This window comes from Panthera tigris, chromosome A2 (assembly GCF_018350195.1).
Source record: "Panthera tigris isolate Pti1 chromosome A2, P.tigris_Pti1_mat1.1, whole genome shotgun sequence".
Classification (NCBI taxonomy): Eukaryota; Metazoa; Chordata; class Mammalia; order Carnivora; family Felidae; genus Panthera; species Panthera tigris.
In genome coordinates, this window is record NC_056661.1 from 89,276,938 (window position 1) to 89,304,461 (window position 27,524).

General features: G+C 34.7%; 2 pseudogenes; one reads left to right on the plus strand and one right to left on the minus strand.

Annotated features, from left to right (window-relative positions):
- Window positions 1-6,334: 6,334 nt before the first annotated feature.
- On the plus strand, window positions 6,335-6,620 carry LOC102957359 (annotated as a pseudogene).
- Window positions 6,621-20,518: 13,898 nt separating this feature from the next.
- LOC122236339 overlaps window positions 20,519-27,524 on the minus strand; it is a 31,641-nt pseudogene continuing 24,635 nt past the window's right edge.

Consider the following 27,524-nt stretch of genomic DNA (forward strand, 5'->3'; position numbering starts at 1 on the left):
CTAAATTGCAATTCAACCCTGTACTTCAAAGTTGGAAAAACTTGTTAATGTTGATCTGCTTCTTTCTCTCCTATGTATGGTGACTTCCCTCCCCATCCACTGCACTGCCAAAGTTGAAACAGTTATGTGCTACATCTTGGCCAGAAAGAATTTGTCATATTTTGGATTTCGGGTAATTATATCACTTTGGAGCCTAAGATCTCAGTTGGGCTTAAAATGTTTCTATGTGTAAATTATCTTTCTTGTTCTCATTTTTATTGTTAGAGTGACAATGCCCTGCATACTTATGTGTTCTGATGGAAGCAAAAGCTTCAAGCCATGCTTTCTTAAATAGTTCTCCCACTTTGCAAATTATAAATTTCAATATTTATAAATACTAGTATCAGAGTATTTCTTATACTATTAAGAGTACAAGAGAATACATATTTTAATATAAACATAAGACCATCTCATTATAATAATAAGTGATATCCCAATATCATAAGAAAACAAAATTTTATAAGAATGTTAATCACATAAAACATGAAAAATAACTCCTGAGCCACATTCTGACACAGGCTACAAAATGGTTGAAACTTGAAGACATTGTGCTAAGTGAGATAAACCAGACACAAAAGAACAAACATGGTATAATCCAACTTACATGAGATATCTACAGAGGTCAAATTCATGGAAACACCAAATAGAATGTTGATTGCCGGGGACTGAAAACACCCCCACTGGCCAAAGTTGGAACAATTTAAGCAGAAAGTAAATGACAATATTGGACTATAACCTAAATAATAAAATAAACATGCGTGAACACACACGGATATAAATAAATGATTGAATCAATGGGTAAAATAGAGGGGAAGCTAATACTTCTTTGCAGGAAATCCCAATTAGCAAATATAAAAATAATGAAATAGAAAAATACACGGTGGTAATCACTGAAGGCTAGATTCACAGACCATACTAATCCTTGTGGGTGAGAGTATAAGGAGAAACAATATTTTCATAGACTTAAAAGATGTTTTCGTCAATATATGTTTATTAGAATGGAAAGAGGATAATATTTATATTGAAGAAATATGGCAGACACTGCAGAGTTGTTATCTGTTTCCTTTTTAATACATATAAATATAATATTCCCCTTGATATCAGACTCTAAAAAAAAATTCCTCCACAAATTGAGGGCGTCTAAAAAATTCTAAATCCGTATTTTTCAAAATTGTCAACATCAAGAAAACAAGGGAAGACAAGATCTGTCATAGGTTGGAAAATGAAAAAAATGAATGATAAATTAAATGTGAACACTGAATTGGATGCCAGAATGAAGAAAAGATAGGGGTAAAATAGGAGTAACTTAAATAGTTTAAAAACTAATTTCTTAGTTTCAGTAATGGGTATGTAAAATGTTAAAATTAGGGCAAACTGAGTGGAGGGGACAAGGGAAATCTGTATACTATTTTTGCAACTGTTCTTTTAGTTTAAATTTATTTCAAAATGAAACGGTTTTAAAAAATGAATTTCACCCACTTTTAAAGGTATGACTTTTGGAGGCAATCATGTCTCTCTTTTGGGAGGGAGGGTAATTAATTTAGATATTTGAAAGCAGCATAACAGTATTTATTTAGTTGGGTACATATTCATTCATTCTTTATTCATTCATACATTTATTCTCCCATCCATCCATCCATTCACTAATTCACTTCAGGGTGTTCCAATATTCAATTTTCACTGAATTACTTAGGTTTTGCAACATACGTGTAAATATTTTTAACTGGAACTTTAATATAATCTTAAACACAAGTTCTCATTTGGACTCTTCTATGCTACGAAATGTTACATGCAATATAAAATACATTTTCTTTAAATAAGGACTACCTGGAAAATTCACATTAACACTAGTTTGTTAAAATCTAATTCTTGTCTTGAGTGCTATTTGTGACTAATTTAATTTTAATACCTACTAACCTTTATCACTTATTATTAACTTACCATTATTTACCTTTCTTATTTTTGATAAAATGCTCAGGAAATAAAAATGAAATCTGAGAAACAGTAGAACCATCTAAAAGTAATACTTTCTTTGCTCTTTTTTTTTTTTTTTTTGGTATTTAATTGTAACCATTTCCAAAAATTTCTTAAGTGTGAGCTCAAAAATCTACAATGAGACTATTGAAAGCAAATAAAAAAAAAAAGAAAGAAAGAAAGAAAGAAAAGAAGGGAAAAGAAAAAAAAAGAAAAAAAATAGTACTATTTATCCCCTAAGCAAACAAAAACAGATCCAATGTAAACATAGCATCTTCTTTTCATTCAAGTCATTGTAAGTGATTCCAGTCTTTTCCAAGAAGCTTTCAGTGACTAATCTATCAGTCATGAAGTGTGTGTGAACACCAAAATAAATAAATGTATGAAAACACTTCTTTGGGAATATAGAATCATCTGTTTATGTTGTATACTGTGAGTCGATACAAGAGTTGATTTCTGACTCGATACGTACATTCCCAAGGGCTGTAAGGCTACCTATCACTTTCCTTGAGAAAGCAGTAGAAAATCTGACAGTTAGTTGTCAGAAAGGATTTCAGTGAGCATCCTAAAAATAAAAGGAAAGAGCGAATTGTGTTGATCTTTTTTCAAGCGATCTCAGCTCTAGAAAGTTCCAGAAGAGTGAATACAAATGATAGGTTCATTTTGAAATATACTGCTAATTGATATTGATAGTAGAATAATTAAGTACCCAGAGTAGACTTGAACCAAAACTGTAAAGTAGATGACTTTTCAACTTGGGAATCTTAATGGGGATTATTGTACACTTTTTTTTTTTTCATTCTACTATAGTTTCTAACTCTGCAATCTTTGCAACCACTAGTGCCACACCAGCCACCCTGTATTCCTCATGTGTACCTTTGCGTGGAAACTGGACTTATGCCAACTTACCTTCTTTCCTTTTCTTCCTCTCTTCCTTCCTTCTGATAAATATCTATGAAGTGTTGATTACACGCTAGGCTCTAAGCTAAGAGATCATACAGCATTGTATATAAAATTGTCACAGCTCTTAGCCACACACAGAATGTATGGCTTGCTGTCTAGCAGATAAAAAAGACAATAAACAAATAAATATACACACATCTCTTGCCTTCTGTGATGCATCTCCTTACCTTGCCTCTGATATTAGCCTCAGTTAATATAAGTTGTAGTAGACAGTTCTGGTGAGAACAGACTTACCTGGTGCTGACACTCCCCATTCCTACACTTAACATCTTGCCACTTTTGTTCCCCAATGACTTTTCCAATACCACTATATCTTGGCCTTTGAGCACATGCTGTTAAGAAGGTCAGAATAGAGTTGAAGACCTTGGAGGCCATCCTCTGCCAGTAGAAGAAAGAAGCTGATAGATAAATGCTCTAGCCTTTCATCTGTTAGGAAGTCAATTCAAGCAGGCTTTTTAAACAGTTATCAAGGGCTGCTAGTAGAACTGTGCATCTGTTTTTTACTAATGTGACATATATAATACATCCTGATACAGAATTTTCTTTATTCTCTGAATTGCTTACTTTGTTCTATTATATCTCCATTCTGGGCTTCATCCTCCCCCAAAATATCTGCACTCAAGTCCTTGTTTCAAGTTCTGCTGTTAGAGGATCAAAAAAATTAGAAGAATATCCTTTCAGTTCAGCAAATGAATGTCTAATTATAAGTCACATTAATTTTTTTTTTCCAACGTTTTTCATTTATTTTTGGGACAGAGAGAGACAGAGCATGAACGGGGGAGGGGCAGAAAGAGAGGGAGACACAGAGTCGGAAACAGGCTCCAGGCTCCGAGCCATCAGCCCAGAGCCTGACGCGGGGCTCGAACTCTCGGACCACGAGATCGTGACCTGGCTGAAGTCGGACGCTTAACCGACTGCGCCACCCAGGCGCCCCATAAGTCACATAAATTTTGATGACTAATAAAGAAAAGGGTATTAACAACAGAGAAACTTTTGTGGATTTTTCTGAGGGGTAGGGAGGTTTATGAGGAGTTAATTGTGTTGGCCTGGAATTGACCTGAGCGACTTAAGTATCTAAAGGGCACAGGCTCCTGCTTAAATTACGAAATGCAGTGGTTAATTCAAAGAGTTAATACAAATTTGGGGACGGGTTGTTTAAGCTTGGCAGTGGTGATTATTAATATCAGTTAGATTGATGATTTATACCTTCTGAGAATCCCAGAGGACTCTTCCGTGGCGCTCTTTACATAGCAAGAAATATGCCTACATTCCTAGCAAGGTAAAAGAACCCCCAGCTGAGACTCTAATTTAAGCTTCCTGGTTCCTCTGTGTTATAAAACCACCGTGGCAGTTTCTGATCAGGTCAGAATAATCACAATGACCATCATAGCTCTTATAAAGCAAGAAAAATGAAAACTTGAGTATGTGTTATAATCATCGGTCAAAATACTTATTCTTAACACTGTTCCTATCCTGTATCTTTTTCCTAAAATAAACCATAGGTTAGTGAGCATTGACATTTTGGGTCCTATAATCTTCTCTAACGCTAAAACCCTAACTCCCAATCTTATGCAGAGGAGATCATACTTATCAGTGAAGAAACTACATTATTTTTGTTATTGTTGTTATGAACAAATCATTCAATATATGTTGGTTTAACTTCAAGAAGGATCAGTATAATTTTCCATCTTAACAGGTATAAGAAGACAAATCTTGTGATTATCTCAATAGAAAAGGTATTTTACAAAATTCAGTATTCATTCCTGAGAAAAACTTTCAACAAACCGAGAACTGAAAGAAACTTTCTCAACCTGATAAAGGTCATTTATGTAAAACCTACAGCTGACATCATACTTAATGTTAAATGGTCATTATCAGAACAAGACAAGAATATCTTACTACTTTTACTTCAACACTGTAGTAGATTATAGCCAGTGCAATAAGACAAAGAAAAATAGAATTCAGATTGGTAAAAAAGACATAAAACTCTTGTTTAACATGAGATGTTGACATGATTGGCTATGTAGACAATGTAATGAAAACTAAAATAACATGCTAGAATTATTGTGGTGAGTAAGGTTTTAGAAGACAACTGACAAAAATTTGCTATATTTCTATATACTCTCAAGAAATTGAAGCAATAAAAGCAATTTATAATAGCATCAAAAGTACACAAAATCTGACAAAAATGGTCAGATTTGTACACTAAAAATTACAAACATTGTTGAAAGTCACTACAGATCTCAATAAAAGCAGGAATATACTTTGTGTGTTGACTATCAATATATTTAAGATGTAAAATTTCTCAAAGTATAGATATAATGCATTCCCAATCAAAGATCAAACAGGTGTTTTTCCCCTGTAGAATTAACAAATGAGTATAAAAATCAAATAGAAATGCAAAGTACTAGATTAACCAAAATCTGAAAAGCAATGATAAGCACAACCTACTTTTAAGACTCATTATAAAACTATACTTATCAAAAAGTATGGAGGTGAAGTCAAGGTAAATGATCTATAGAATAAAATAGAGAGTGCAGGATTAGACTTACATGTATATTGACAACTGATTTTAGCAAATGTGCAAAGTATACTCAGGAGAAAATGAATCATCTTTTTGATGGATGTTACTGAAATTACCATATCCCTATATTTAAAATACTTTGATAAATGTTTTATGCTATATGCAAAAATTAATTCAAATTGGATCATATATAAAAATGAAAATCTAAAATTATGAAAGTTTCTCAAGAGATCTTAAGAGAAAATCTTTGTGACACTTGGTTAGGCAAATATTTCTTAGATATTGCAACAAAAGCATATTCCATAGAAGAGAATTTGATATATCGGACTTTGTGAAAAATAAAATTTTTGCTTTTCAAAAGTCACTCTTAAGAGAATGAAAACACATAATACAAACTGGGAGAGTATTTTTGTAAATCATGTATTGGCTAACAGACTTGTGGACAAGTTCCACAAACAGCTCTCAAAAGTCACTAAGAAAAAAATACTGAAAATACTTAAACAGCTACTTCAAAGAAGGTATAGATTTCCAATAAGTATATGATTTCAGTAAACATATATATTATTTCCAGTAAATGTATGTTTTATATATGCTCAAAATCATTGATCAGTAAGGAAACCCAAAGCAAAACCACAATAAGATGTCACTCCACTCATATTGTAACGGCTTAACTAAAAAAAAAAAGAAAAAGAAAAAGGAAGAGAGAAAAAAAAAAAACCCATCATAACAAGGGGTGGCAAGGATATGGAGGAACTGAAAGACACTATTGGTGAGAATGTAAAATAGCCTCTCTGCACTGACATTGGAGGCTGTGGCAGGAGGTGTGCCCTGTGCATGCAGAATATTGCCTGTGAGTTCCTGGACGGGTACCTGCCCCCTAAATGCTCTTTCAGAACCGCGTCATCATCACCAAGGACGACCGTCCATACAGATGAATGTGATCAAGATTGACAAGGTGACAGGCAAGTTCAACAGCTAATTTAAAACCAACGATATCTGTGCATCCATTTGCCGGATGGATGGGTCACATGACTCCATCCTCGGACTGGCAAAGGCCTTGGGCACTGTTTCAGTGAACTTCGGCCTGGAGAGGATAATGGATGTGGAATATTTACCATAAATAAATAGCAACCCCTCTCCCCCACAAAAAGAAAGAAAATGTAAAATGGCACCTCCACTTTGGAAAACTGTTTGCTTGTTTTTGTGTTTACCATACCATACTGTCATTCCACTCCTAGATATTTTTTCAAGAGAGTAAAAGCTATTTATCTGTGTATATAAAGACTTGTATAGAAATGTTCTTGGAAACTTTATTTGTAATAGCCAGAATCATGTAATAATCTATTAACAGATAAGTAGATTAAAAAATTGTAGCATAGTCATATAATACTACTCAGCAATAAAAATATAAATATGATACATATGTAAATTCCATCTTTATTATGCTGAGTGAAAAAAACAGGCATGTAAGAGAATTCACTTGACAATTCTATTTATATAAAACAAAAAATGCAAAGTACTCCATTGTGACAGAAAGCAAATGTGTATAATATACAGCTATTATTTTATTTTAGAAGTTTAATTATATTTTAAACCTATTAAAATAAGTAAAAATATATATTTGTAACTTTAACTTATTTTTTAGCATTTCCAGACCTCCACATATCTTTGTCTAAATCCAAAGTTTTATCTGATTTTATACCCCTTTTTTCATAAAACTTTTTAAGATTTATTTTAATACAACTGTGCATGTAATATATTGTCTCACCTTTCATTTGTTTAAGAAATCTGGATTTCACCTTAAGTTCTGAAAGATAGTCTCTCTGGGTATAATATTCTAAGTTGAATTTTCTTCTTTATTTCATTACATAGGGGATGACTCTCCAATGTCTTCTGGCTTGCATTGTCTCTAGTAATGAATCTTACATATTTTATAATCTTATGCCTCTGTAAATAATGTACGTTTTTAAAATTTTTATTTATTTATTTTGAGAGAGTGTCTGTGTGATGAGCAGAAGAGTGGCAGGGGGAGAGAGAGAGAGAGAGGAAGAGAGAGAGAGGAAGAGAGAGAAAGAGAATCCCAAGTGGGCTCCATGCTGTCAGCACAGAGCCTGACATGAGACTCGATCTCATAAACTGTAAGATCATGGCCTGAGCTGAATCCAAGAGTCAGATGCTTAACCAGGTGAGCTACCCAGGCACCTCAATGTACATTTTTTTCAATGATTGCCTTTAACATTTCTTTGTGTTTGGTTTTCAGAATTTTGTCTTTGCTGTACTGGACATATCATTTGAATTTGTGTTTGTTCATGTGTGTATATGTTGGTTTTTAACCTATTTTGAATCATGGTATTTCTAAGATATTTGTTTAATTGATTTAATGATTTTTGGAAAATTTCTTGACATTTTCTGTAAAAGTTTACTCTGTATTCCTTTCCTTCTAGGATTCCAATTACATTTTAAACAGTATGTTTTTATTAGTGTCTTGTTAACATTGACTGCTTTGTCTCTTGAAAAGTTTTTTTTCTTTCCTTCTCCTTCCTCTTCTCTTGGAATTGTGTACTTTTGCAATAAAATCTGGAAAACCTATGTACCACATATATATGCAATTCTTAATCAGTCAAATAGACCTGACTTGTCTTTAGGTTTTCTAGTTATTCTGATTGCTTTCAGGACAGCAATTTCTCTTAATCACTCCTTGTGTGAGGAGAAATAAGAGGAGATTTCACAGTGCTAATTAAAGAGCTAAGAAAGGTTGGCTAAAACAGAATCTACAGAATTTCATGAAATATTTGGCCATTGTTATTTTTCATTTCACACAGAACAAATTCCTATTAAAAGGAATAATCTTCTGTCATAGCCTCTGTTCAGATACTTAATTATAATGTTACATACATTTGCTGGCTAGTAGACTGAATCAGAGAGGTTTACCTGTATGCGTTGGACAGAATAGCTGGGTATTAAATTTTTATTTGGCAAATTCCATTAGCAGAATGTAAAAAAAAAAACAAACACTAAAGGAGTACCTTTGCAAGTGGTACTATGAAAATGGGGTGAAATTAAAATAATGTACTAAGAGTGTAACATGGAATACAGTGTAACAAATGAAACAAAGTGATAGTTTTCCTATATAGTTGTTAGCATTAGGATAAAGTGATCTTTTTATAGATAGAATTAAAGTGGTAGGAACATATTCAAGGTTAACTATGTTCCATGTGGATCTGAATGAATTTGTCTTAGCCAACTGGTTTGTGTATTTGAAGATATTATTTAATCCTTCAAGTAATAACAGTTATGGTGCTTTTTTTTAATAAGTTTTAGTATCCCTTGTTATTATGGGTCACCTTTCTTGATAATGGGGGGATTTAGTGTTAATTAAAATGCTTCAGAAATCATACCTTAAATGTAACTTTTATTGTTGAGCATCCTACTCCATCAGAAAACTAAAAACAGATCTGGAGAGACAGAAATGTCAGCAGAGTAGGAGGATTCTAGGCTCACCTTGTCCCATAAATACAACTAAATAAATATCAAATCATCATAAATTCCCCAGAAATCAACCTGAAGACTGACAAAACACTAATGGGAGAGAAGAGGCTGCACTGAAGAAATCAGAAAGTGTAAAGATGTGGTTTAAGGGTGAAACAAATCCTGCCTGCTGTAGAAGGGTAGGAGGCATGGTGATGGAGAAGGGTAAGAGAGGAGCCCACAGGGGAAGGCACAAGGAGAACGTTTCCTCATAGCCATTGGCTTGGGAAATGGGAGGGGCTGAATTGCCTGAATTATTGCAACCACCAAGGCTTAAAAGCCTGGAGTTTTAAAGGTCAGTGGACTTGGCTGGAGTACAGGCCAATGGACACTATGCTACTGTTGGAGAAAAGGCAGACATACAACCTGGGTGGCATCCAGCATGGAAACAATGATCTGAAGAGCTCCTGGAGCACACAGTGGGAAGATTATTTGCTCTTCTTGGAGCATGTCCTGAGACACAGCATTTGTAGAGACAATTTTCCAGTACAAAGATGTGCCATTTCCTTCCTCCACCTCTCAGCATAAACACAGAGCCACCTGCAGGAAGTAGCACAGTGTGGACATTGGCTGCCTAACTAGCTTACACCAAGCCTCATACATCTACACTCTGGTGGAACTGACCTCCTCAGTCATACTTGGCTAAGTCCCAGCATGTCAGACCCCTCCTCCAGAAGACCAGCACAGGCCCCCTGCCCACACCATGTCTCCTGAGAGTTTTACAGGGTGTCAGTTCCAGAGCAGATGGTGACACATCTCATCTCACAAGCAGAACAGAGCACAGTTAATTAAAACTCACCACATTCAGGCTAGGGAATATTAAACACTCCTCACAGTAGAAAAGGAGAGCCTCTGCAGATGACTGGAATGAAGGATAGAGCAGTCAAAACACAATAGCAGAGGCACTGGAGGCACTCCCTGAAATGCTAGGCCCTGGGCAATACATGACCTCTTCTTCATAAGGCATTTACTTTCATAAGGCATTTTTCAGGAGCAGAAGACACATGTGGCTTTTCTAACACAGAGAAGAAGGCAGAGACATAGACAAAATGCCAAGATGGAGGAATGTATCCAAAATGACAGAATAAGAAGGCCATGGCCAGAGATCTAACTTAATTAAATGGATATAAGTAACATGCCTGATGGAGAATTTAAGGCAACAATCGTAAAGATACTCACTGAGTTTGAGAAAAGAATAGAAGACATCAGTGAGGCCTTTGCCACAGAGATAAAACAGTTAAAAAATAATTGATCAGAGATGAAGAGTGCAATACATGAGATTATAAACACTATTGATGCAATGAACAGCAGGCTAGAAGAAGCAGACTTAGAAGACAGTGTCATAGAAAGTAATGAAGCTGAACAAAAGAGAGAAAGCAGAATTATGCAAAATGAGAATAGAATTAGGGAATTCATTGATTCCACCAAACACAATAACATTAATATTATAGAAGTCCCAGAAGAAAAAGAGGGCAAAAAATTTATTTGAAGAAATAACACCTGAAAGCTTCCCTAATCTGAGAAAGGTAGCAGATATTCAGATCCAGGAGGCACAGAGAGCTCCCATCAAAATCAACAAAAGCAGGCCCACATCAAGACATATTATAATTAAATTTGGAAAATATAGCAGTCAGTGAAGAAAAAAATCTTAAAACCATCAAGACAAAGAAAGTCCTTCACTTACAAGGGAAAACCCATGAGGCTACCAGGAGATTTTTCATCAGAAATTTGGCAGGCCAGAAGAATGGCATGATATATTCAAACTGCTGAATGGGAAAAATCTGCAAAATTCTCTGAGTGGAAAGGAGAGACCATAAGTGACAGTATAAAGCAGGAAACACAAAAGCCGTAAAAATGAATATTTCTGTGGAAAATCAGTCAAGGAACTCACCAAAAAAGGATATAAAATATAATAACGTACACCTAAGATGTAGAGAGGAGAGGGGAAAAGAATGTGTTCAAACTTAATGGCCATCAACTTAATATAAACTACTATTTGCAGAAGAAGTTATTTACAAACCTAATGGTAACTGAATACCGGAAACACTAATAAGCATGCAAAGAGAAAAAGAGAAAGAAATCTGAATATATCACTAGAGATCATCAGCAAAACATGAAAGAGGGGAAAGACAAGAAAGGATCAGAGCAAATATCCATAAACAACTGCAAAACAAGCAAAAGCTTGCAATAAATACACCTATCAATAATTACTGTGCATGTAAATGGACTAAACACTCAATCAAAAGACATAGGGTGATAGAATGGATAAAAAACACAACCTATCTTGCTCTTGCTTCCTGCAAGAGGCTCATTTTAGGCATAAATAAACCTTCATATTGAAAGTGAGAGGGTGGACAAAGGTAAGCCAGAGTTGCAATACATATTTAGAACAATGTGGGTTTTAAAACAAAAAAAGTAGTAAGAGACAAAGAAGGGCATCATAAAATAAAAGGGACAATCCAATAAAAAGATAATACAATTGTTGGGGCGCCTGGGTGGCGCAGTCGGTTAAGCGTCCGACTTCAGCCAGGTCACGATCTCGCGGTCCATGAGTTCGAGCCCCGCGTCGGGCTCTGGGCTGATGGCTTGGAGCCTGGAGCCTGTTTCGGATTCTGTGTCTCCCTCTCTCTCTGCCCCTCCCCCGTTCATGCTCTGTCTCTCTCTGTCCCAAAAATAAATAAAAAACATTAAAAAAAAATTAAAAAAAAAAAAAGATAATACAATTGTTAATATTTATGTACCTAGCATGGAAGCACCCAAATATATAAAAACAGTAATAAACTTAAGGGAACCATTGATATTAATACAATAATAGTAGGGGACTTTAACACCCCACTGACATCAATGGACATATCATCTAAGCAGAAAAATCAACAAGGAAACAATGACTTTGAATGACACACTGCACCAGATGGACTTAACAGATGTATTCAGAACATTCCATCCTGAAACAACAGAATACACATTCTTTTACAATGCACATGGAACTTCTCCAGGATAGACCACATCTTGGGCCAAAAAACAGGTTTTACCAAATATAAGAAGACTGACGTCATACCATGCACCACTTCTGACTGCAATACTATGAATCTAGAATTTAACCACAAAAAAACATTGGGAAAGACCACAAATACGTGGAAGTTAAATAACATGCTACAAAACAACAAATGGGTCAACCAGGAAATAAAAGAAGAAATAAAAAAGTACATGGAAATACATGAAAATGAAAGTGAAAACAGAACAGACCAAAACCTTTGGGATGCTGCAAAAGTGATCCTAAGAGGGAAGATTATAGTTGTACAGGTCTACTTCAAGAAACAAGAAAAGTCTCAAATAAACAACCTAACATTACACAAAAAGTAGCTAGAAAAAGAACAATAAACAAAGACTAAAGCCAGCAGAAGAAAGGAAATAATAAAGATTAGGACAGAAATAAATGATACAGAAATTTAAAAAACAATAAAACAGATCAATGAAGTAGGAGCTGTTTGAAAAAATATTAAAAAAGTAATTAATCTCTAATCAAACTAAAAGAAAGAAGGGATTCAAAGAAACAAAATCACAAATGACAGAGGAAAAATAACAACCAACACCAGAGAAATACAAACAATTATAAGAGAATATTATGAAAAATTATATGATAACAAATTGGACAACCTGTAAGAAATGGGTAAATTCTTAGATGCATATAATCTACCAAAACCCAAGCAGGAATGGGAGCCTAGGTGGTTCAGTTGGTTAGGCGTCTGACTTTGGCTCAGGTCATGATCTCACGGTTCATGGGTTCAAGCCCTGTGTCAGGCTCTGTCCTGACAGCTCAGAGCCTGAAGCCTGCTTCGGAGTCTGTGTATCCATCTCTCTCTCTGCTCCTCCCCTGCTCGTGCTCTGTCTCTCTCTCAAAAATAAATAAACATTTAAAAAATTTTTTAAAAATGAATCAGGAAGAAATGGAAATTTTGAACAGATTTATTACTAACAAGGAAATTGAATCAGTAATCAAAAAACTCCCAAGAAACAAAAGTTCAGGACCAAGATGACTTCAGAGGCAAATTCTCCTAAAGATTTAAACAAGAGTTAATACCCATTCTTCTCAAACTCTTCTAAAAAAAAATTAAAAGGAAGAAAAACATTCAAATTCATTCTGTGAAAAAATAAATAATCCAATTAAAAAATGGACAGAAGACATAAAAATATTTTTCTGAAGAAGAAATACAGATGGTCAACAGACACATGAAAAGATGCTCAACATCACTTCTCAGGGAAATGCAAACCAAAACTACAATGAGCTATCAGCTCACACCTTTTAGAATGGGTAACGTTAGCAAGATAAACAAGTCTTGGTGAAGATATGGAGGAAAGAGAACACTCCTACACTGTCCATGGCAATGCAAACTGGTGCAGCCACTCTGAGGAACAGTATGAAAGTTCCTCAAAAAGTTAAAAATAGAACTACTCTATGAACCAGCAATTCCCCTACTACATATTTACTCAAAGAATACAAAAATACTAATACAAAGGGACACTTGCACCTGAAATTTATAGCAGCGTTATCTATAATAGGCAAATTGTAAAAATAGTCCAAGTCTCCTTCAACTGATGAATGGCTAAGGAAGAAGTTTTATGTATATATACAATGAAATATTACTTAGCCATAAAAAATAATGAAATCTTGCCATTTGCAAGAACATGGTTGTAGCTAGAAAACATTATGCTAAGTGAAATAAATCATAATGACAAAAATCATTTGATTTCACTCATATGTGGGATGCAGAGAGAAAACAAATGAGCGAAGGGGAAAGAAAAAGAGGCAAACTAAGAAATAGACTCTTAACTATAGATAACAAACTGATGGCGACCAGGGGATATGGATAAGGTGACGGGTGAAATAGACGATGGGGATTAAGGAGGGCATTTGCTGTGATGAGCATTGCGTGCTGTATGGAAGTGTTGAATCACTGTATTGTATACCTGGGACTAATATTACACTGTATGTTTTCTAACTGGAAAAGCTTAAAAAAGAAAAGCTTAAAAGAGAAATAAATAAAAGCTTAAAAATGAAAACTAAAAACAACTTGTGTATCAATTCATCAGTGATTATGTAGATTTAGATTAGGCTTAGATTTCCTTAGTTTTAAGGTAATGTCTATTTTCTGTTTCAGGATTTCATGCAGGATAGCAGTTTACATTTAGTTGTCCTGTCTCCTTAGGCTCTTCTTTTGACAGTTTTTCAGACCTGGTTTTTGATGACCTTGACGATATTGAAAAATAATTATCAGGTATTTTTGAGATCCTCCTATATTGGAATTTCTTTGATGTTTCTGTCATAATTAAATTGGGGTTATGAATTTTGGGAAGAAGACGACAGAAGTCAAATACCATTTTCCCCATTATATCCAGGGTAAATACTAACATGGTTTATCATTGTTGATGTTGACCTTGAATACCTGTTGAAAATAGTGTTTGTCAAGCTTTTTCACTGTAAGTTACTGTTCTCTGTGTGTGTGTGTTTCTTTCTGCCTTTCACACTATTCAAATGATTCCAGCTTTGTCATTTAGGAGCTCTTTCAGTTGACTCATGTTTGTCTTCAACACAGATTCATCAATGTGCGTTATGTTTTTGTTTTGTTATTTTGTTTGCTTGTTAGTTTTTGCATGTTTTTGTTCTTCTTAGCATTTCTTTGCTTTCTGCTTTAAGCTTATCTTAGTATATTTCTCCAAAAAGCCTTGGTTGTTTCTGGTTGTTTTAATTGGAGACCGTTATTTAAATATACAATCTGGGTGTTACATTTGTTGCTGGGGGTATGTTTTCTCTGAGGTCATCTTATCTGACAGATCAAGGATATAAGTATACATATCAACCAATATACAGGCATATATTATAAATATTTCTATATGCAATCATCTACATCCACATGAAGCGAAACATGAGTACATGTGATATCTCTAATTCTTTTCTTTTTTTTTCAATTCTTATCCATTACCACATAGATCATTTTATTTTCATTGCCTTGCTTATCTGTAGCATCTAATTACAAAACCCGCAATCCACCACCATTTACTTAATTTAATTCCAATATATGTGTATAGTAGTATCACAATTACTAACCCATGTCCACATAGCCTTTGGAAATATTTTATAAACTAGAATACATGAAATTGCTTTTGTCTTTAATATTACAGATTTTATTTCTTTCCAAATTGATTTGTATTGGCACTGCTTCCCCCCAACTTAAGTGAAGGTGTTTCACACATTTTTAGTACTGTTAGAGTCTCCTATCATATGTGGATACCTTATCAGAAAGTTCCAACGTCCCAAATATTCTTTTAAATGTGTATAAATTAAGGTTTACCTTTTGTGCGCTAATGTTCCATGTGTTTTGACGAATGCATAATATCATAGCCATCATTACACTGTCACACAGAATTCTTTCGCATGCTAAAAATTATCTGTGCATTACGTAGAAAACCTTCACACCCTAACCACTCCCAATGCTTGGCGTTCTCTGATCTCTTTTGTCTTCACAGATTTGCTTTTCCTAGAATATCATGTAATTGGAATAATACGCTATGGAACAATATACTTTTCAGGACGGATTCTTTTACTCAGTAATATTTATTAAAGTTTCTCCATATCTCTCCATTGCTTGACAGTAAATTTCCTTTTTATTGCTAAATAGTATCCCATTTTATGTTTTTCTCTAATTAGGTTATCTATTTATCTATTGAAGGACATCTTGGTTGCTTCTAGTTCTGGGAAAATTATGAATCAAGCTGCTATAAATATTTGTGTGTAGATTTGTGTGTGGTCTTAAGCTTATATACCAGTTGGATAAACACCTAGAAAGTGATTTTTGGACTACATGGTGAAATTATGTTTGGCTTTGTACAATACTGCCGAACTATCTTCCAAGTGGCTGTGTATTCTCTCCATAAATGATTGAGAGTTTCTGTCAATGTGCATTCTCACTAGCATGTGGTTTTTGTCAGGTTTCACTGGTTTATACACTGTTGCTGTTGTTTAATTGTTGTTGTAGCTATTCTAATAGGTAATGTAGTGGTTCCAAATTTTTTAAATATGCTATTCCCCAATACTCTGGTTTCTCTTCAGATTGCATAAATCTTTCGCTTTTTAAATATGCTATTCCCTAATAATAAGTGAGGTAGAGGGGTGCCTGGGTGACTCAGTCAGTTAAGTGCTGACGTCAGCTCCGGTCATGATCTCTAGGCTCATGGGTTTGAGTCCCACATCGGGCTCTGTATTAAAGCTCAGAGCCTGGAAACTGCTTCTGATTCTGTCTCCCTCTCTCTCTCTACCCCTCCCTTGCTCTCACTCTGTCGCTCCTTCTCTCTCTTTAAAAATAAATAAGCATTATTTTTTTTTAAATTAACAAAAATAAGTGAGGTAGAGCATCTTCTATACTCTTAGTTGTCATCTATATATCTTCCTTAGTGAGTTGTCTGTTCAGATATTTTACCATTTTTTCATTGGATTGTGGGTTTTCTTACTGTTGTGCGTTAAGATCTCTTGCATATTTTGGATACAAGCCCTTTATCGGATAGGTGTTTTGCAGATACTTTTTCCACGTCATGACGTCATTCTCTTAACAGTGTCTGTATAGATACCCATTTGTAGTAGCACCATTTGTTGAAAAGACTACTATTTTTCCGTGGAATTGCTTTTGTGTCTTTAGTGAAATTCAGTTGTCTCTATTTGTGTGAGCCTGTTTCTGGGTTTTGTCTTCTTTGCTATCTGCAAGCTTATAATACATCTTGAGTTATGCAGTTTCAGTTCTGTTTATCTACATGCCTGTTCTTCACTATGACCACACTGTCTTAATTACTGCAGCCTTATAATAAATTTTGAAATTATGTGATGTATGTCTTCTAACTTCATGCTTCTTCACTATCATGTTGGCTATTCTTTATCTTTTGGTTTTCATATAAACTTTAGAATCAGATTATCAAAATTCTAAAATTATTTTCTGTATTTAGATTAGGATTGCATTCAATTTACAGATTAAACTTGAAAGAATTAATATCTTAATTATACAGTGTCTTCCAGTCCATAAACAAGGATTCCATCCTCATGAATCCTTAATTGAGAGTTTCTTTTATATGTATGCATTATTAAATTCTAAATATATAAGGATTATCCTGCTTTGTTTCTATTTATTTACTTCTAGTTTAAATCCACTGTGGTTTTGAACATATGTTATTTGATCTCTTTCATTTTAAATATGTTAAAGTTTACTTTTAGACCCAAAGTATATCATATCTTCATGAATGTTCAATTTGCTTTGAGAATAATGTATATTTTGGTATTGTTGGATGGAGTAGTTAATAAATGTCAATTAGATCAAATTATTTAATGATAGCCAAGCAATTTCACACACACACACACACACACACACACACACACACACACACATTTCAATATATTACATCGTGGTGATTTTGATTTTAATATACAGCACTAAGGCACATGACACATAGAAAATGAAAACCACCACCACCAACAAAGTCTTTTTTATGACCTAGGTGGAGAAATAAGATAAAAGACACCTGGTCCTGTGTAGGTGACAACCACGTACTTATTGGGAAATTAAAGAATCGCTCTTTATTCCCTAGACACTTGGCTAAAGATCAGCAGTTCAGGGCAAGTCAGAATTCTCTAATTCTGAAAAGGTTAGCCTAGTCAAGTTTCTTTGACATTACAGGAAATTTTTTTAAAGCAAAAGAGTATAATCAGAACTCACCAAAAAGACTCTCTTAGTCTCTTTATACTCATACAATTGAAGTTATCCTAATCTTCTACCAGTATTTTTTGAAGTAGTATATACCCTTTTCAGAAACTTATCTCCTATTATAATGTTCATTTGAATATATATTAAATCATTGAATACCATTCTCTCATTTGCTGCTCTGAACGTCATTTGACAGATCCCAAAGTATCTAAAGGTCGGTGATGTTTAAATGAATATTTTTAACTGACACTGTCTTCTATTTGTGGCAGACACTTAAAAGAAGGCTGCAAAAGTTTTAGTCCTTTATATACTCCATTTTATTTTATTTTATTATTATTATTTTTTAATGTTTATTTGTTCTTGAGAGACAGAGAGAGCACGAGTGGGGGAGGGGCAGGGAGAGAGAGAGGGAGACACAGAATCTGAAGCAGGCTCCAGGTTCTGAGCTGTCAGCACAGAGACCGACGCGGGGCTCCAACTCACAAACTGCAAGATCATGACCTGAGCTGAAGTCGGACGCTCAACCGACTGAGCCACCCAGGCGCCCCCTATATACTCCATTTTAAAGCACATTGGCTTCTCTGTGTCCTCATCTATCTCAAAACCACCCAGCCATTTTCCTTTTTTAACACTTACATTCTTTTTGCTGCTAACAAATATATTTTAACATTCCTTAATATTCAATTAATGTAAAGTTACTTTGTTCTGAAATAAATTAAAAAATATGGTTGCTTATACTTGGAACTTATGTACAGAGAGATAGATGATAGATAGATAGATAGATAGATAGATGATATAGATTGATAATACACAAAGAATGGTGATGCTGTATACTTAAAGGAAGCCAAAAAGTAGAAGTGGCAAGAGTGACCATAGAATCAGAAGTATAGTTTAGATAGTGAGAATATTGGATTACTTTGTCCTAGTCTACTCTGCCATCTATAAGTATTACTGTACCTTTGACCAGATTTTCTTCTTTTTTTAATTTTTATTCATTTTAGTGTCATTTCCCTTTTTGTTATCTGAGATGACTGGCTTAGTCTCTCCATTGCTTTCTAACTTAAAAAATGTTGAATCTACCGTCTGGACATTAGCATTTGGGGGAGAAGTGTTATCGAATTCAATTATTCACAAACAGAGGGTTAATAAGCTTTAATAGGGAAGTTGTGATGTATGACAGTTTGAAATGTGATCTGGAGTGATAGAGTGATACAATGATTACCCATAAGTATTGATGAACTAAAGGAGAGACATAAGACAACAAAAGCATATTGAAAAAAATTATGAGTTGTATAAACTTGAAATTTATGTAGAAGACAAAGCATTTCTGACAGCATATTTCTTTGGATTTGTGAAGACATTCAATTACAGAAATTTAGCAAATGTTTAATGAATGAAAGGATAAAAGTGAGTTTTAATTTGAAACAATGAATATAATTAGGTTCTGAAGTTTGGGTTAATTGAATTTCCTAAAAAAAGGATTGGAATCCAGGAAATCAGAGGTCCAGTTCAAATTTAACTCAGGATTAATTCTAAGCCATTTACTGCCCTCAAGTCACTTTCTTCCAGAAGCTATTTTTCAAAAGTGAAGGCTGAAGAGAGCTGGTCTGAATGTGGAGTGAACCAGGAATCATGGAATATAAAGAGAATGGATGTTCTAAAATGGGTGTTGTAAAAAAAAAAGGTAACTATGTGACTTCAGGAGTATGAGGGTGCAGAACAAATGCCTAGTTTAACACATGAAATACAAGATATACAGAAACAGACACAGTACAATTCCAGAGAATACACAAGGATGGGTGAACTCCCAAAAAAGCAATTCTGTAGACTGGTAACTGAGGCTAGGAAAGTCAAGAGGAAATAAAGAAATCAAATACATCCCTTCTTAGGTCGTTTTAAAACTCTCAATTGTCCTTATTTTTCATTTCCATATATTTTTTAAACCTTAATGTCATAAATAGAACACAGTCAATGTCTTTTAATTAGCGGTCTTTTGTTGTTGCTGGTGTTAGGTCCCTGAGATTTCTCAAGCTGAAGTGCCCACATTTTAATAGCACCAGGTAGTCAAAGAACATGAACATGAATGTGACAGAATATGACAGAGAATTTCTGAAAACTCTTTATGCATGATTTTTTACATGATTTCATGAATGAAAGAATGTTAAAACATAAAATACATGCTGGAAAACAATGATTAGTTAAAACCTATAGTATGTGTATGTATTTTCTGAGAAGTATGAATGATGGAAGTTGCAGAATGATAAACATAGAATAATTGTGTGCTTCATTCAAAGGTGACAAAATAACGTTTTTTTTTTTTTTTTTTTGTGGTAAAGGTAAAAATAATCTCCACTCATGAAAATGGATGCGTTTGTTTGAAAACCTTATATTCTACATGTGTTCCTTTCTTGATTGCTTCCTCATAAGCTTATTTAAGGAAAAAAAATGTCTAACATAAAAATCTGAAGTATCAGGGATTTTAGCTGTAGATAGCATATTGAAAGTGTATTGCGTAGCTTAAAGAATCTCTAGGTGAGCCAAAAACAAGACTTGGAGTTTACACAGTTGGGAACAGTACCCAAAGAAATAAAACAGAGATGCCCTCCCAATGGGCATAGATTCTGCAGACAATGTGCAGTGGGCACCTCTGATATGTCCACTTCTGGAAGCCAAATTTGACATTGGGCCTGATTTTTTGTTCCTAACTTCTGAACAAAATCGGTACATGTGATTGCCAGATGCTAGGTTACCCATCTGTGCCCTCGCTGTACTGAATCATAGGTTTTCTGAAGTACAGAAGACATAATACCTGTTCAAAGGCAAATACCTGCACCACTGACAACAGCAGACCAGTTGGTAGCCTCCCTGTCTGAAATGAGATAAATTGCAATTATGCAGGGTAATGAGTCACAGACCTTTACAACCTGAAAGCTGTTAAGTTAGTTGGGCTCTGCTGTCCAAGGTCTTGGGGAAAAGAGGGTTGGAGCTGAGTCCACTGTGGTTATGCATGTGTAAATCCATAGGGGAACACTTCCAACTTCTTGTCCTACATATAAGGAGCTTAGAAGTCACCACTCTGTCCTAACAGTAAGTGAAAAGGTGATCCCACTGAAAAATCATTAACTTCTTGGATCCCTATGAGAAGTGAGGGCACAATAAAAATTACTGTGCCTACGATTGGAGAGATAGGCAAAAACAAGGAATCACAAATAGAAACAGCAGTGGAAACTAGTGCTGGGGTAGGAAAACCTGAACTGTATTTGATGAATTTCTGGAGGCTCAGTTCTGGCAACCCTGAGAGTGGAAAGCAGCACAGGACCCCGCCACAGGAAGACTCCTGCAATGTTATAAAACATACTCCAGGAGCTTAACCGGATTTCCACAGTAAATGCCAGTGATAAATCTCATGTTTCTGGCGAGGGGAGGAATAAAGTCCCCTTTTGAAATAAACCGGAACACTCTGTTCTTCTTAACAAGACCTGCTTCAGGAGAAACTAGTTAACCAGAGCCTAACCTGCTGGGGTTTTATCAGAATTTACCTAACCTGAAGGAAGGAAAATCCTCAACTCCGGTGAGACTTAATCATCCTGTCCCACCCAAGGCAGAGAAGTTCACAAGTTAGAAGTCCGGAGGCAGGTTCACTAAAAGATTGAGACCTAATCTTAATACCGTTATGGATGCTTCCTGTTCCTCCACACCTCACTACTATTTAGAGCAGTTCCTTTTACCTGGTACATCATGTCCAGCTATGAAGAAGAAATTACAAGGCATAGCAAAAGGCAAAAAAAATTGAAGACAGAAAAAGCAGAAGGATCAGACATGGCAAAGATGTTGAAATAACCAGGCTAAAAAGGCAAAGCAATTATGGCTAATATTCTAAGGGCTATAATGGACAAAGTAGATAGCATATAAGAACATCAGGCAATGTGAGCAGAGCGATGGAAATCCTAAGAACCAAAAAGAAATGCTAGAAATAAAAAACATACTTAGGGCTATTAGTAAACTGGACACACATGAAGAAAGACCCTCTGAGCTAGAGGATATAAACAATAGAATACTGAAAAACTGAAAAAAGAGAACAAAGACTGGAAAGAACAGAACACAATATGTAAGGACTGTGGGACAACTCTAAAGGTATAGCATAAACCTAATAAGAATACCAGAATGACAAAAAAGAGAAAAAGAAACAGAAGAAATATTTGAAACATTAATGACTAAGAAGTTAATTAATGTCAAACACCAAACCACAGATCGAGAAAGCTCATTGAACACCAGCAGGATTAATGCCAGAAAAAATACACCTACACATATTATTTTCAAACTACAGAAAATCAAAGACAAAAAAAAAATTAAAGAAGCTACAGGGAAAAATTTTTTAAAATACCTTACCTATAGAGGACCAAAAATAAGAATTGCATCCAAGTTCTCCTCAGGAACTATCCGTGTAAGGAGAGTGAGATGAAATGTTTCAGGTACAGAAAGACAAAACACCCATCTAGAATTCTGTACCCTATAAAGTTATCTTTCAAAAGTGAAGGAGAAATAAAGACTTTCTCAGGCAAACGAAAATTGAGGGAATTTGCTGTCAATAGCTTGCTTTGCAAGAAATGTTAAAATAAGTTTTTCAGCGAGAAGGAAATAATATAGGACAGAACCTCAGATCTACAAAAATAATGGAAGAGTATCAAAGAAGGAATACATGAGAGTAAAGTAAAAACTTTTATTTTTCTGATTTTTTTTCCTTTTTTTAGTTTATTTATTTTGAGAGAGAGAGCGAGAGAGAGAGAGAGAGAGTGAGTCAAGGAGAGAGTAAACACAGAGAATCCCAATCAGGCTCTGTGCTAGCGTGGAGCCCGATGTGGAGCTCAATTCCACGAACTGTGAGATCATAACCTGAGCCGAAATCAAGAGTCAGGTGTTTAACTGACTGAGCCACCCTGTTTTCCTTATTCTTTTTTTTTAAGTTTATTTTTGAGAGAAAAAGAGACAGAGCACAAGTGGGAGAGGGGCAGAGAGAGAGGAAGACAGAATCAGAAGACAGTGAGCTATCAGCACAGAGCCCAACATGGGGCTCAAACCCATGAACCTCAAGATCATGACCTGAGCTGAAGTCGGAGGCTTAACCAACTGAGCCACCAAGGTGCCCCTGTTTTTGTTATTCCTAATTAATACAACAGATAATTGTTTGTTAAAAATAATAGTAATGATACATTTGATTATATAGGCTATGCATATTCATCTACTCATATATACCTTCACGTATATTCATCTGTTTATCTTTATGCGTGTCATATAAGTGAAATGAATAAAAACATTGACACAGGATAATGAGAGGAGGAATTGGGATTAATCCGTTTATATAAAGTATGCACACTACACATGAAATGACCTGTTGCTATTTGAAAATGGACTTGCAGTCAGAGAAAGACAAATACCATATGATTTTGCTCATGCAGAATATAAGAAACAAAACAGATTAACATAAGGGAACAAGAAAAAAAAGAGGGAAGCAAATCATAAGAGACTCTTAATGCTAGAGAAAAAACTGAGGATAGATGGAGGGGAGATAGGTGGGGGGTGGGCTTAATGGGTGATGAGTACTAAGGAGGGCACTTGTTATGATGAACACTTGTTATGTTAGTGATGTATCCCTCAATTCTACTCCTGAAACCGCTATTACACTATATGTTAACTAACTAGAATTTAAATAAAAATTTGAAAAAAATATGGACTTGGATTAGTTATACATGTGTATTGTAAACTGTAGGACAACCACTAAAAATGTAAAAAAAAAAAAAATACAACTGGTAAGCTAAGAAAGAGAGAAAATGGAATCCAAAAATTCTCAATTAAAACCACAAAAGACAGAAAAATAGTGGAAGACACAAATAGAAACACAGAACATGGGAAACAAATAGACAAAAGTGATAATTAGGGTAGATGTTAATTGAATTATATCAATAAAATTTTGAATATCAATGATATAATGCACTAATTAGATGACAGAGGTTATGAGTGAATCAAAAATATGTCCCAACTATATGTTGAGTGTAAGAAACCCACTTAAAGTAAAAAAGATACGTATAGATTAAAAGTAAATGGATGGAGAAAATTATACTATGCTAATACTAATCAAAATTAACCAGGAGTTGGCATGTTATGTTAATTTTAAGCAGAGCAAACTTCAAAGCAAGTGAAGTGATCAGAGATAAAGATGGGGTTATTACATAAAGGGGTCAGTTCTCCCAGCAGAATTCCATAACAATTCTTCTTCTTCTTCTTCTTCTTGTTACATTTAAATTAGTTAACATACAGAGTTGTCATAGTTTCAGGAGTAGAACCCAGTGATTCATCTCTTACATATGTCACCCAGTGCTCATCCCAGAAAGTGTCCGCATTAATAAGCATCATCAATTTAACCCATCCCTCACTCACCTCCCCTCTAGCACCCTTCACCTTGTCGCCTGTATGTAAGAGTCTCTTATTCTTTTCTTTTTTATTAAAAAAAATTTAAATGTTTATTTGTCATTGAGGAAGAGAGAGACAGAGCGTGAGAGGAGGAGGGGTGGAGAACAAGAGGGAGACACAGGATTTGAAGCAAGCTCTAGGCTCTGGGCTGTCAGCCCAGAGCACGATGTGGGGCCCAGACTCACAAACCGTGGCATCATGACCTGAGCCAAGGTCAGATGCTTAACCAACTGAGCCACCCAGGCACTCCAAGAGTCTCTTATTCTTAATGTGTATACACCTAACAACACGGTGTCAAACTATGCAAGGCAAAAACCGATAGATCTCCAAAGACAACCTGATGAAACCGCTATCATAGTTAAAGACTTCAACACCCGTCTCAAAAATGGAAGATCAAGCAGACCCCAAATCAGTAAAAATAGACTTGAACTTAATAACACCATCGATCAACTGTATATAACTGACATCTATAGATTACTCCAAACTAACAATAGGAGAATACACCTTCTTCTCAAACTCACATGAAACATTCAAGATAGACCACATTCTGAGCCATAAAATACACCTTAGCAAAATTTGAAAGAATGGAAATGATAAAATGTCTGCTTCAGACTACAATGGAATACAACTAAAATTTAGTAACAGAAACATAACTGGAAAATATTCAAAAAGGTGGAGATTAACACAGTTCTGAATAACACCTCGTTGAAGAAGAAATCTCAAGAGAAATAAAAAATATATTAAACTAAGTGAGGGAACACATGATTTATCAAACTGTGAAATGCAGCCAAATCAGCTCTTAGAGGGAAATTTACAGCACTGAATGCATTTGTGGAACAGAAGAGAGATTAAAAATTAATCATCTAAGTTTCCACCTTAGTACACTATAAGAATAAGGGACAATTAATACAAAGTAAGCTGAAAAGGAGAAATAAGAATTCTAGCAGAAATCAATGAAATGGAAAATAATAAGTCAATAGAGAAAATCAATAAAAACAAAAGCTGATTCTTTGTAAAGATCAATAATATTGGTAAGCCTCTAGCCAGGCTAAGAAAAAAGAAGACCAACTTTCTGATATCAGTAATGAAAGAGAAGACATAACAAAAATTACCATGGACATTGAAAGGAAAACTATGAACAGTATTTGCTCACCAATTTGATAACCTAGGTGATATGGAGCAAGTCCTTGAAAGACCATCTTCCAGACAATAAAAGATCAGTGGTTGTGGTGGAAAGAAGGAGGCAGAGTTGAATAGGTAGAGCACACAAGATTTTTAGGGCCGTGAAAATACTCTGAATGATGTTATAGTGATGGATATATGTGATTATACATTTGTCCAAACCCATAGAATGTATGACACCAAGAGTTAACCCTAAGGTAAATTATGGACTTTGAGTGATTATAATGTGTCAATGTAGGTTCATCTTTGGTAAAAAATGTATCATTCTGGTGAGTGGTATTGATAATTGGGGCAGCTCTGCATGTGTGAGGGCAGGAGGTGTGTTTGAAATCTCTCAGTTTGGTTGTAAACCTAAAACTTCTCTTAAAAATAGTCTTTGGAAATAAATAAATAAACTTCTTTTACAACATGCACACACAAATCCGCAGGGATGTGAGCTTAAGCAAAATTCAGACTCTTTCTGACATCTAGTCACCCAAACTTCATTTCTCATTGTATATTCTTAACTTCCCATTAATTCTTCTGTTTAAGAAAAAGTAAGATAATATACTAAGAAAACATACTTCGGTCCCCCCGCTTTGATTTTTATATTGAGAACTTACTATCCTGTATTTCTGCTGATAAGGGTAATTTATATTTATTCATCAGTTACTATGCACTAGGTATTGCTTTAAATATTTTATATTTAATAATTCAATCCTCACAAATAATACGAAATATTTACTGAAATTTATAGATAAGAGAAATAGTCGTTGAGAGTTTAAGTAAATTGCCAAGATAATACACACAGTAAGTGGAAGAACTGAAATTTGAACCTATGAAGTTTGGGTACCAACTTTTTCTTCTTCAACTTCATTCTTTTTGTCTGAATTAGACCCTACAGTAGGGATCAAGAATGCAAAAAGAAGGCAAATAGGAACTATTGAATTTAGAAATGGATATACTGATAAACTCTTAATACTTAATAATTAAAGTCATTATAAGTGCATGTTTGCCTGGGATGATCCTAGGTTATAACCTCTGTTCTCTTATTACAATTAACAGTGGCTCTTTTGTTCTCAAATTTTCCTTGTTTGGGAAACTAATTACAAATTCATCTTATGAATAATGCCGTTTGTGCTGCTAGAACACAGGCTTACATTTCAGAATTATCAATAAACAAGACTTGACGTGTTGAAATTAAGGTGATCAGACTCTTATTGTTTGAGGGAGAGTCAGTCATTATACTCCAACTTGAAATCAAAGTATGATAAATTAGATATATAAAATATTTGGGGCAACCATACAAGTAGAGATTATTTGTCGATATTGTTGATGGAACTGCTGAGGACTAAATATATTTCTTCACATATATATACAATAGAGAAAGTAATCATTGACTGACTTCCTATTTTTTTATTTAGTGATACATTTCAGTGGATAAAAGCTATGGTTTCCAATTTTACTTCACATTGATAAACTATGAGAGATACATAGTGCTAAAGGAATAAATTGAGCTTCCAGTTTGAGAAATATACCCTGGGTTAATTTAATATTTTTAAATTTACTGCCATTATTCTCCAAAATTCCAAACTATATGATACTTTATTTAAGATACCCTTTTTGAAAGGAAAAATTATGACATATATAAGTGGCTTATAGCTGCTATAAATCTATTGTTTTATCAACTGAACAGCCTTATCAATCCCCTCCCCTACCACGAAAAAAAAATAGAAAAACCTTTGGGGAGTATTTTATGGGGCATTAATTAAATAATAAAATAAATATCTCATTCATATAAACTGGTAATTAGAATAAATTGTATTTGGGTGCACCTGGCTGGCTCAGTCGGTTAAGTGTGCGACTTTGGCTCAGGCCATAACCTCGCGGTTTGTGAGTTCGAGCCCTACATCTGGCTCTGTGCTTACAGCTTACAGCCTGGAGCCTGCTTGGGATTCTGTGTCTCCCTCTCTCTCTCTGCCCCTCCTCCACTCGCACTCTGTCTCTCTCTCTCAAAAATAAACAAACATTAAAAAAAAGTGAATAAATTTTATTTGGGTTTTTTTTTTTTTAATTTGACCCATCAATATATTTTAGTACTTCAATAGAGACCAAAAAATATT